Here is a 13,180-nt window from a genome sequence, read left to right on the forward strand (position 1 = left end):
AGTTTATTTCAGGTGTCTCATCCGCCTGAATTTTAAGTTAATTAAAGGTGATGAGTGGTGCTCCGAGGTAATTAATAAATTCATAATTTGTAGAGGCTATTCCGCTACATATAATGGTGCCCCGTGTGAGGCAAGAATTCGTTAATGATCAGAAAGTGCATTCAAAGAATTACGGAATTTTATTTTATTTTTCTTCTTTGTGAAGCGTGCTGTGCTTAACTGCATGATACTGTTCCATCTGCCGTGTAAGCCGCTGGGGAAACGGAGAACGCGTGTTCTGTGAATGATCTCTCTCTGGGAATTTTTATACACTTGGTAAATGTTGTGCTTTAATTGTTGGTGAACTGGTGTCTTTAGGAATAAGCACCGGATGTGATTTGTAACTGTTAGTCTGCCAAACTGACATTTGCATGCAAACGCACCAAGACGCGTATCCAGGCCTGAGCAGAGTGAATTGGGTGCGGAATCCATCCAGGGTCATTCTGCCGGGTTCAGAACCGGCTGTCCTGCGTGTTCCAGGCGGTTGCTTTCTGTAACTCCACTCCTATCCTATCGGGGGAAGTAGCTAATCCCCACTGCGATAGAACCGGTCTCCGTAAGCAAGGAGCCGGTAGGAGATTTGTTAATTCCCGTTGCAGCGTAATCCTGCAAACGGATGTGATTGTAGCATAAAGTGCTGATATTTCCCCACAGAAGGGGGGGAGAAAACTCCAGACGGAGTTTATTTCGCTGTTTGATTAAAGCGCAAACAGGACAGGAAATTCCTGTTACCTGCCGGTAAAACCCGCAGGCGCACTGTGTTGTCCCGTACCGCGGGAGATATCTGTGAAAGCGGCAGACCGTACGGTCCGAGCCGAGCTGAAACGCCATTTGAGCTGTGCTGTTGTTTTGTGAATTGTGGGACAAGAAGTCCGTGAAATCTGTTGTTTGTGGGAGCGAAGTGAAGCTACTTCGGCGGCCAGTGACAGACTGACAACTTCTGTAACTTGGGGACACCTGTGGGGCGGTCCTAAGTGTGTCATCGGTGACGCACCGTCACCTCTTCTTTTGGGGAAACCCCAATTGGTTTCTTGGCGCATTACCGCCATTGTGTGGCGACTCGTAGTAACTGTCGAATCCTTATACATCGTGTGAGACCGCGCCATCGCGTGGTGTGCTTGTATGTTGCAACTTGTGGTCAATCTGGAAAAACAGCGACGCGACTGGCGACCTGTTGTCAGTGAGACTTAAAACTTGACCGAACCCCGCCGTGGGAACCATTGTAAATACAGTGAACCTGGAAGTGAAGTGTATGTACCGTGGGAAAGCTAAAGGAAGCTTGTGTTTTAGCAATAGCTGCTAAGCTGTTGTAACTTGTGTTTTTACCAATAGCGGCTACACTGCTGTAGCTTGTGTTTTAGCAAGAGCTGCTAAGCTCTGTGTTCAATGTTTCTCCTCAACTATAATAGCAAATGGTGAATGATTGTACAGATAAGCATTTAAACAGATTAATCCATTTAACTCCTGTGCTTTGCTTATGTTTTCTTATCACATGGGTGGTAAAATAGTCATAAGTGGAATTGAGTGGAGTCAAAAGTAAAAAGAGGAATTGCCTTTTTCAAACTGTTTTACATTTTTCTAGCTTAATTTTGTTATTGAATTTTCAATCATACATAGTGTTTAAGAAAACACAAGTGCATTTAACCCCTTGTTGGAAGTTTATTATTAGTTGTTTACTATTAGTAAGCCCACATTAAGAATATGTAAATTTGCTTCTCAAATAATTGCAGCAATAAGTTGTTTGATAACTATTTAACCTTGTGGCTTGTGTATCAAGTAAATTTTGTGATTTTACTTCCTTTGCTTAGATAACTGAGATCAGCATAGTTGTACCTTATTACTGTGGCATACCTCTCAGTTGGTAAACCACTGCGAAGATTGTAACACTAATAGGTTAAACTTAGATATCAGTAGATCTACCAACATGAGTTTGACAGGTAGCTTAGCAGGTCAAAGCGAATCTCTAGAGGTAGAGAAAAGGGCCTTGTTGATGCTAACCGAGGAAGTTGTGCCAGGATACATGACAACAATCTTGGACACAGAACCCACCAACCTCCAAACAATCCTGAATGGATTAATTGGTAAGGTGGAGGAAAAAGTACCTAATGGCAAGGCACTTACTGAAACTCTGGCAAATTTTTCAGTTGTGCTCTTCAGCCAATTAAAACATGCTCAAAACCTGATCAATCAGGCTTCAGTGAAACTCACTGCTCAGAAGCAGGAAATTTCACAATTGAAGGAGGAAAAATCCACTCTTCAGCAGAAGCTAGACTTTACTGATATGTCAGGACAGCAGAACAAAGTCCAGATCCAGCAGATAACTACTGAACTTGCTACTTTGGAAGGTGACAACCAGGACTTAGAAACCCAACTCAGAGCTCATGATGAAGGAAAATACACCATTCTGGAGTCCACCCAGAAAATTAAAGAGCTAAGTGCAGACTTAACTGCTTATGAAGAACATCTAGGGTCAAAAGAAACTAGGATTCGTGTTCTGGAAGAACAGCTAAGTGAAGCCAGGGTGATGTGCAGAAGTGCTCAGAATCAATCCCAGGCGCTAAACCGCGAACTAAACCGCGTCAAAGCAGAAATAGACTCCCAACGAATAGCGAGACTGGAGGAGTTTGAAGGGTGGAAAGACCAACCCTCTGGTCCAGGCCCTGACAGATTAAGCCCAAGTAATCCACTCAGAAGTGAAGGCAGAATCTCTGGTGCAATCAGAGGAAATGCCTTACCAAGACATTTACCCATGGATGATCCTTTGGGTCCCTCAGACGCTGAACTAGCTAAGATAGCCAAAAACATTCATAAGTTTGATCCAAAGCCTCAAACTGCTAATGAGACACACTCCTTCTTACGAGAAATTGAATTCCATCTGAGAAAATTTCCTCATGCTTCCATTAATGACAGAATATATCTGATCAGACTGTCAGCCAGCAGAGAAGTCAGTCAGTTCCTGGACAGGCAGCCAGATTCTGTTATGACTAATTATGAGATGCTGTGTAAAGCCATGGAACAGGAGTACTCTAGTGATTTACCAATAGCTGGACTTGCTGCAGCCATGTCAATAAAGCAGGGTAGGACAGAAGCTCCGCAGGAGTATTACCACCGGCTAAGAAAAGCGTATTTTGGGTGTCAAAATTACCCAGATATGGAATCTGATTTGTCTTTCCGTACAATCTTCGTACAGAACCTACACCCAGGAACCAGTAGACACCTAGGTGTACTGGGAAATCCAGCCACGTCCACAACCCGTCAATTACGGGAATGGGCGGCCATGGCCTTCCAGAAGCAGAGTCAAATGAGAGGACCTGAACAAACAGCAGTACTCAGCCTAGACACTCGACACACCACACGTGAACTTGAGGGAACACAGAGCTACACTCCTTGGCATGATAACAGGAGAAGAGGAAAAGGGAAGAGATCTCCTCGGTACAGTCAGAGACAAACAGGGTCTCAGCCTAGATGCACTAACCGAAAACCACCCCAAAGGGAAGCTCAGAAACCCTCAGGCAGGAATAAATTCTTCCCACAGCAATCTGGGCAGAATCGATCCAGAAGTCACAGAGGTGGCCACAGAAACCCACGCATGCAAGGATTTCTTAACTCAGACAGCTTTCCACCACTTCCAGATGACTTCCCAGGTAAAGACCAGAAGAAATATGGTCAAGATTTCCAGAGACCTGCACACAGAGTCTCTAAAAGGGAGCAAGTAGTTAATGCAGAAGACCTTGAGAACTTAAAGACACTTATACGAAAACTTACAATGACATCTGAGGAAAAAGTTCAAAATGTGTCAGCAGTCGGCGGTGTGAAAAATGAGATCAAGAATCCACCTGAGTTGATTCTTTCTCCTGAAAAGCCAAAGGTGAAAATAACCCACAACAGAGTAAACCCTGGAAATGACAGTCACACAGTTTCTGTCCAAGCTCCAGGTGTGAATGCTGCAAAGGGGGGGGGTCGATGATTCCCCCACAGCTGTCATGGTAATGCAGAGTGACCAGATGCAGAATGAAGCTGCAAAGAGGCCAGGTCCACAGTTTCTCTGTAGTCTTACTGAAAGGGGACTGAGTAAGAAACCATATCTCCCAGTAATACTGGAGTCCGTTTTGGAAAGCGATGCTTTGATGGACACAGCGGCTGATGTTAGCCTCATGTCAAGCTCACTTTTCAAGGAACTGAAGTTAGCAGCCAAGCAAACCAGCAGACGGCTAAAACTTCAACCCTGTGAGTTGGAAATCCGACCATATGCTAAAGGAACAACCACTCTGTCCTCACGAGTGCTAATCCAAATGACAATTGGGCCCATGACTGTAACCCATCCTGTGTATGTATCCGCCGTGAATACATTTCCATTGTTGATTGGTAATGACCTGTTGAAGAGGTTTGAACCATTGATTGACCTTAAAGGCATGAACTTATTTGCTCAGGTCACACAACCTCTGCCCTTCTTGGACCCTCATCTAAAAGAGTTCAGTTGTTTTGCTGTCACCATGACAACCCAGCAGGGCATGACATCACCAGATACCAGTCAGCTGGCTGAGCAGAAGCCACAGATCCCAGCTGAGCATTCTCCAGAAAGGTTTGGAAAACTTGAGCTCAGTGACTCCCCACGTGGTGGTGACGAACTGAACTTGGTGTCTGACCGATCCTCACGGCCATTCACTACTGATCACAGATCAGTCAAGCAGATTCAGAAACACTGGACCAGATCACATGCAGACAAGCAGTCATCTGTGACCTGTCAGAGCAAACCGAACCAAAGCCAGACGCAATCTACAACTAAGTGGTTTCACAGAAACCAGAATAAATCACATAAAACTTTCTCCATGGGACTAGTCGGAGCCAATCAGATCTCTGAAAAATTTTAATCAGGAAGATAGAAGAAGGAGAGATTAAATCAGCTCTCCAGAACTTGTGGAGACTGAGATGCGGCTAAATTGTGGAAATTGGTCTTGGAAGTGTGTTGAACTAGTGGAAGAATTCTCCTCTGCTTTGGAAATTTTGTGTTTGTTTAGGATACAAGAGGAGGGGGGTTATGTTATTGTAATCTCTGTGAAGGCACACAGGGTCCACTGATCAGTCATAAAACACTAACACCCTTGTCTGTCTCCCACTAAAATGTTCCCTAACCAACGTTCGCTGGAAGTGATTGTGTGTTGAATTCCCTACGAGAGATCCTCTTATGAATATTACGTCACCGTAACTTCGCATGGGGGGGAAACCTCGTTTCTATAACTAACCCATAACAGCAAACCGTAAACGTGAAATGCAGAGCGTACTTTCATGTCGGAATTTTTAAATTTTAATTTTTTTTTTCTCTTTTTTTTGTTTGTGCATTTTCCAACTGATGGTGAACCCCACAGAATGGTTGGAACCTAGAAGAGGTGTAATCAGTTAGACTTCCCTATGTATCACATACAATTTTAATTGTTTCCTTATTGCATGTTCTTTCCCATATCCTTAGTATTCTTAGTGAATAAAGTGAATACTCTAATAATGAACATTTAGTGATGCATGATTTAGAAAGTAATGAAGCTTTATCCATATAACCAGAGTAAAGTTAGTTGTTAAACATTAAAACTTTGATGTACTGGAAGACATCCGAATGGTCTGAAATCAGATCCTGCCATCTACCCCGAGATGGATGACTCCTGGAAGTTTTTTTTTTCTTCTGCAGCCGAAATTCTTCTTGGTCTAAAAGAAATTCGTCCGCAAAGGGGGGATATGTAGCGATCTTGGCCTCCCAGGATTAAAAACATTCAACTGGATTAAACAATAGTTGTATTTCTTTCTCTGCAGTAAGACTGATCCACACAGGACGAAGAGAGAGTGACCATTTGACCCAAGAGGCGTGGTGACACTCAGAGATTTACACCTTTACTCCCTACAGAATGTAGCTGTGTCAACACGAAGGATTAAAGCACATCTAACAATTTATGGTCGCAGGTCGGGGGAGATGCCGAGAGTCGCATCTGACCAAACCCTGGTTCTTGTCAGAAATGACACTTCTAAGCCAAAAGACGAGACTCCAGGGCACCAGAACAACCCCTCCCCTGACGGAGAAGGAGACAGAAGGAATCCAAACTTCTTTCCCCAATTGAAGGAACTGATCTAACTTAGTCTAAAAGACTGTGGTTAATTGTTTTGGTTGAATCTCTTATTTTCAATTATTTTATCTTGATATGTAATGTAATTCTTTGAACTGATCACACACACACATTAATCATGAACACTGCAGTAAATAATTGTTGAGTATGTTTTCCAAGCTTCAGACTTCTCTTAAGCTACTAATATGAATGAATAAAATGTGTTTTCTTTTTTTAGGATCACCCAATGAGGACGAGTCATGACAATTAATTAATCCACCTTTAATAAAAATTACATGTAGCCAATCTTTTCATGTGTGAAAGTAATACTATAAAATGCTTTCCTTCGCCAGCAAACGAGGAATCTGCATAACTCTGAAAGAATGTGATTTGATGTGTATTGCGGCAGACAAATCAAGGAGTTGAAAGTATCCTGTTCACATTAATGAGATGCAGAGGGAAGGAACTAGAGCTGACCTGATTGGATAAGGTTGGTCAGCCTCTGACAGAAGCAACTCATGATTGGCTGGAAGTTCGAAAGGCGGGTCTGTTTAAATTAGACTGGCAGACCAACTTCCTGAGCTTTTTCTCCTCCTGAGTTTTTTTTAACTTTTTCGTCTCCTCTTAAAGTTTCTGCTTTTCTTTTGTCCTCTGTTTAGTTCTTTAGCCTTTCGTCTTCTTTTTCTTTTTGTTATTTCATTATAAGTTTTTACCTCTCCGTTCTTCCGAACGGGAGAAAGTACAACAAGTGTTTATTTGTAACCAGTATTTTTCCCGAGATCAGTAATTAACTAGAACCGTAGCTCCAACTTTTTCCATTACGTCTTTACACGTAAAATCTGGAACTATCTATTTTTGGGACAATCTGGATCATCATCACACCGCTCTGGAACTCCGCTGAACGGATCCAGAAGGCCAGAGTAGCTGCGTAGACCTACATCTTCTGACGCTCCAGGGATCCAATTCCCCCGGAAACGCGCCGAATAGGGGACCAACCACCCACTTCGACCCACACTCCGGATTCAGCGTTCAAAGTAGGATCTGATAGCGCTCTGACATTTGTGATGTCCCAAACCAGTACATCAGATTCTAATTAAATAATTAAATTCGAATTCTTATCCAAATTTAGAATTATTGAACACGTTCTTGTCAAAGATTTAAGTAAGATAATCATCCCGATTTATTTGCTTAATTCCAACCAGTTTCTTCCTGCTCCATCTCATTTAATTAATCTCAGCGTTCTTTATTGATGTTATAAATGAAATTCCATGTTGACAAATTCATCATACCATCTCACCAATAACATCTCTCCATCATTGCTCATTTTCACTGCTGTATGTTTACCATCATTGTAAATAAATATGTATAATCAATTCATCCGTTATTGTCATAATTTCTGAATGCACGATTTCTGGTTCATTCGTTCTTAGGATTTACTCCTTTGAAGTGAGACTGTTTATTGAATTGAGTTTATTTCAGGTGTCTCATCCGCCTGAATTTTAAGTTAATTAAAGGTGATGAGTGGTGCTCCGAGGTAATTAATAAATTCATAATTTGTAGAGGCTATTCCGCTACAAAACAATCTGCCCACATGTTCCTCACCTATTGGCCAATGGAACCTGAATTGGACTCCAGTTCACTATTCTCCCAAATGGATTACTGACTTGGAATAGGTGCATAGTGACATCTCAACTATAGACCTATTGCAAGCATGCTCAGCAGACCTACAACCACTTATCTCTTACACTGTGAACGGGTCTGTCAATAAAAAGCCACTGCTTGATTTTCAACAGCTAAATGCTGAATTGCTTACACTTTTTAGACTCAAGTTTGAAAGTCCAAGATCTCCCCAATGTTTTTGTTCATGTGAATATACTCACACCAAAATCCTTCAGGTTTCACTTAATTCATAATTCCACTGAGTAAAAATATACTGTTTATGTCTTCATCTTCATCTTCATCTTCAGCTGCTTATCTGGTGTCGGGTCGCCAGGAGCAGCAGCCTAAGCAGGGAAGCCCAGACTTCCCTCTCCCCAGCCACATTTGCCAACTCTGCAGGGGGGATCCCGAGGCGTTCCCAGGTCAGCCGAGAGATGTACCTCCAACGTGTCCTGGGTCTTCCCCGGGGTCTCCTCCCATAGTGACGTGCCTGGAACACCTCACCAGGGAGGTCCAGGAGGCATCCTGACCAGATGCCCAAACCACCTCAACTGGTTCCTCTCGATGCGGAGGAGCAGCGGCTCTACTCTGAGCCGCTCCCGGATGACCGAGCTTCTCACCCTATCTCTAAGGGAGAGCCCGGCCACTCTGCGGAGGAAACTCGTTTCAGCTGCCTGTATACGGCTGAAATGAGTGGTATATATACTGTGTATGCAGTCGGAATATCCAAAGCAATTTTTCATCTTGTAATTCAGTTATGGGATCAGAAACTCAGAATGATGAAAGTGTGAAATTCTTTGGCAAATATCTTGGAGCACTTTTGCAACAATGGAACTGATGCTGGAATCTATGCATCACTCTTGGAAAATGTATTCCCTAATGTTGTTCCCACACAATGATCCCTTCAGCAACTCCTGTTTAAAAACGTATGTTATTACATGAAAATATGTTATTACTGTGAAGTTGAGGGAAAAATAAGCAATGAGTAAAGGAAGGTATTGTTTTAAAGAAATGCATAAGTAACTTTAAAGGCTATACTGAAGTTAGAGCTTCCAGCACATTCCTGTGATACTCCACCATGAATCTATGAGGTTATGGGCTCAGCAGTGAATACAATCTAATGTGGAGATTCTGGTTAAGTGACAAAATTACACCACGGTTTTTTCATTAACTTCTTTTTCAGGACTTAGTTAAAAGGGCTTGTTGGTGGCCTTTTCACCCCCTTTGTCATGGTCTAGATAGCACGTAGTCTTCTGCTACTGTTTTGAATAGACTTTATGAAATCTATTGTAACCATGCAAACAATAGTGAAGTGTCTAAACGGGTCTTAGAATGTGAATGTCCTTATTCAATAAACAGCTGAACAATAAAACACCATGTAATTTCCCTCGTTTCTTTTTGTTCACAGAATAAATATTACTTTGTCTTTACACAAGTAAGGCTTTGGGTGGGTGCTGCCAATGAAAGACTATTTAATTTTTCTGTGTATGTTCCTTTATTTGGGTTTTTTTGGGGCCTTTTTTCTTTCATGAAAGCTCAGAATAATTCTGTCATGACCCCTTGTCAGAACATTGACTGGATTTAGTCTTTAGTCCGCTTTAGCACATTTCTGTTAAATTCTTGTCTTTACTCTTGTTTTCTTTAACTCTTTATACAAACCCCCAAAGGCTGACGCCCCCACCCCAGACATCTGTCTCACCGCAGCACACAGCTACGGTGTGACACAGTGCTATAAATGTGAGTACTCAGAGACACACAAACACACACACAAATACTATAAATACCATCTCTGTGCAAAACACACTGCTGCAGTATAAATATTTCAGTATAAATGTGTAATGAATTTATTGATATGTTGCTCATGCCAGCAGGCACTGTTTTGAGCCACAGTGTGGTAAACCAATGTGGTGGGATTGAAGTGGTGCTGAGGGATTGTGGGAACGCATGTTCTGAGTTAGGCAGCTGACCAATCAGTGGGCTGGAAGCTGGAAGCCGCATCACAAAAAGAGCTACTGATCAGTACCAGTCCTCATAGCCATCCATCTTTTTCTTTAGCTCTTTCTTCCTTTCCTTTTCATTTCTCCTATCTTTTTTTTTTTTTTTAACTCAACGGCCTGATTAATTGATAACTAATTCATGTTCTCTGTTTTTTTTGTTTGTTTTTTTTTGTTTTTTGTTTTTTTTTAATGGTTGACTCAACGCTTTCTTTCCAACATGATTTGGCTCTTTTTTGCCTGTGTGAGTCATTTGTAAATGTTATAATTGCTAGTTACTCACAAGCTTTTCAAACTTGTGCTCAAATTATGAATAAGAATAGTAACATGTGATATGTGTAAAACAATTTTCAGCATTTTTTAATTTCATCTTTTACTTTTTAATCTTACAGACAAATATACGTTTTTGTTTTTTTTTACATTATTTGATAAATTTGTTGAATGATTTTTTGAGACAGTATGTTCACATCTGAACGCATTTATAGATGTGAACATACTGTTTATATAAATTGTATAATTGTTTCTTCCTAATTTAAGTGAACTAAAGAAAGTAAAATGATTTGCATGTTTTCTCAGCACATGTGTGGGTTCTCGCCGGGCACGCCAACTTTTTCCTGCTGTCCAAAGACATGCATGTTAGGTTAATTGGTTACTCTAAATTGTCCTGAGGAGTGAATTTGATTGTGAAAGGCTCTTTGTCTCTTTGTGTCAGCCCTGTGATGGACTGGCGACCTGTCCAGGTGTATCCTGCCTCCCGCTCAACGAGTGCTGGGATAGGCTCCAGCTTCCCCGCAACCCTTAAGTGGTCAAGAAAATGAATAGATGGAAGTACAATGTTATATACAATGTTATAGCGCATATGTTCAGCTGATTAAAACTGATGTGTTAATTCTAAGTGAGGAATCCATTATAACTTTTAGGCAGTTTTCTGTATTTGAACTATCATAAACAAAAGGATCCAGTTAGTTATCAAAATAATGTAGCAGTGATTAAAAAAATAGACCCTAAATTCTGCTTCATAGAGGAAAGTTTCAGATTGATATGCAATAAACATGGCTGAAATGTCACAGGAAACTGAGCTATCAATAGCAACCAACATCATGACAGTTATTTGTTTGAGCTGCGATTTTTAACAAAAGTGTAAGCAAATAAAAAATCAACTGATATGTTATGAACTTCAGTTTTGGCTTGGCTTTCCTTCAAATACATGGCAGAAGGACATGAAAAAGATTAAGCTTGATCAGATCTCCCAAAATATTTGTGTAGGATAATGTCAGCCTGTATTGAAACAACATTGGACAAAAGCATAACAGTGGAGTTCCTTCCGCTGTCCTCTCCATCAGTGAACAATCCTGTTCAGTAGCTTAGGCGTAACACTTCTATTTAATTACCATGATCAGGTGTCTATTAGATCCCATCACTTTTGCTTGTGAAAATAACATAAACAGCCAGTGCAGTGGCTGGTCACACTTCCACAAGACTGCTGTGTCACTGGAAATTTACCACACTGTTTTGCACAGCAAAGAATTCAAATGTGTTGTTGACAAAAATCTCTGAGACTAACAAGATCAACAGGATGTCACCCAACAAGATGAGCACTTCTAGTGTAATGCAATGTAGCGTGGGTACTTTTACCACAGACGTTTTCCTGGTTTCTTGACGTGGTTGTAATTTTGTGGGCTCATCATGAATGACCATACACAGAAGACAAAGGCATAATCTTCAGTTTACAGTAAATGTAACACATTGCAAATTATATAAATACATATATTTAGTGACTAACTGTGTCTTTCACACAAGAATGTCATGAAAATGGAATGTGAATTACTGAATGTGACACACAACAGCAGTATCATCTGTTTGACTTTTTTAAGAAGTAGAAGAAATTACAGGTTTATATGGATAAACATCTTCAGTATTTACTGGCATTGTAAAAATGACTAAGTTTTGAGGTTCAATTATAATATAATAGATAAGTCTTGCCCTTTTTGAGACAAAGAGGTGTGTAAAACAATCGTGACAACAACAGTAATGTCAAAAAGAAAGCCACAGATTGTTTAGGAAATAAAAAGGAAAGAGAAGGAACAGAAATAGCTTGTCCCCAAACAACTTATTCCATAATTAGGTTTGAATATTATCAGAATAAATCTACAAGTATCACTTAACTGTTTATGAACTGAACATATTCTAAATGTTATCTTGTAAGAAGATTCCATATTTGACATGATTATTTCTCAAAAAAGACATTTACATGCACAGAAGAAGAAAGATTATTTTTTCTTTTTCCCCAATGCACAGATTTATTCCAACCAGTTTAGAAAAAAGTGAGGGAAAAAACAATAAACATCTGCTCTCTGACTAGGAACCATGGCTATTGTGCATTTGGTTTTATTGTGAGTAATTTGTTTTACTTCTATTGAAAAGAATCTTGATTAATTTTCGTCTTTGTTTAAATGAAAAAATGTTTCAGTGACCAATTTAGTTTTTGATTTTCTATGGTATTAACGTCGCAAGATATATTAATATAAACTATTAATAAGCTATGTGCATCTAATTGAGATTTACAATGCTTTATTCAAATGACCAATAAAGACTTTGCCAACATGGCAGTAGGAGTTGAAAACAGAATCCAGAACAAAACTTTAATGTAACTTCAAAGGAAACCACTGCAAATGTGTTTTCTGTCCAGAATAACATGTGGATGTTGATGGCAACAGATGTTCAAATATTGCGTCCTGAGGTTTTTGTGGGTCTGTTTTCCATTAGTTGGTTGTTGACCGTGAACATTTAAATCAGGAAAAATACAATATATTTAGAAATACAACACATGAATTATTTTGAAGAAATAACAAATAAATAATAGATGAATAAATGAATGAATAAATGAATGAATAAATAAATAAATAGAGACATTTATCAAGGCCAAACTCACATTTGTGTATTTAAAGTGCCCATAAACTTGCTTTTTAGTGTGAAAAGTCCTGCCTTGGAATTTATTTGTATTGTTTTGTTAGCTTGCGTCAGACCTTATAAGCCAATCAAATCTCTTTATCAGAAAAGTAACCATCAAGATATTTAACAAGGAGGAAGTCATTTATCTATGAGAAAAAGCTTCACCAAATTCTACTTTTAAGCCTTTTTTTTTATTTTATTTTTTTATCACCAAGCTGCTTTCTTGGACCATTTGCCCCTGTCCAATCTTTTCGACTAGCACCCGGCAGTCCTCATCAAAATCCTGGTTCTTGATGAGGGCTACTCATTTCTGGCTAGAACCTCTGGCTTGTCAGCTTGTTTGAGTTTTGATTTCTGTTTCCTTAACTGTAGACTCCATACGATTTGTGCCAGCTTTTCATTTAATTAATTTGTCACACTAAACAGTTAATTACTGTAATGTCCTAC

This window comes from Telmatherina bonti (assembly GCF_933228915.1).
Source record: "Telmatherina bonti genome assembly, chromosome: 15".
In the NCBI taxonomy this organism is placed as follows: Eukaryota; Metazoa; Chordata; class Actinopteri; order Atheriniformes; family Telmatherinidae; genus Telmatherina; species Telmatherina bonti.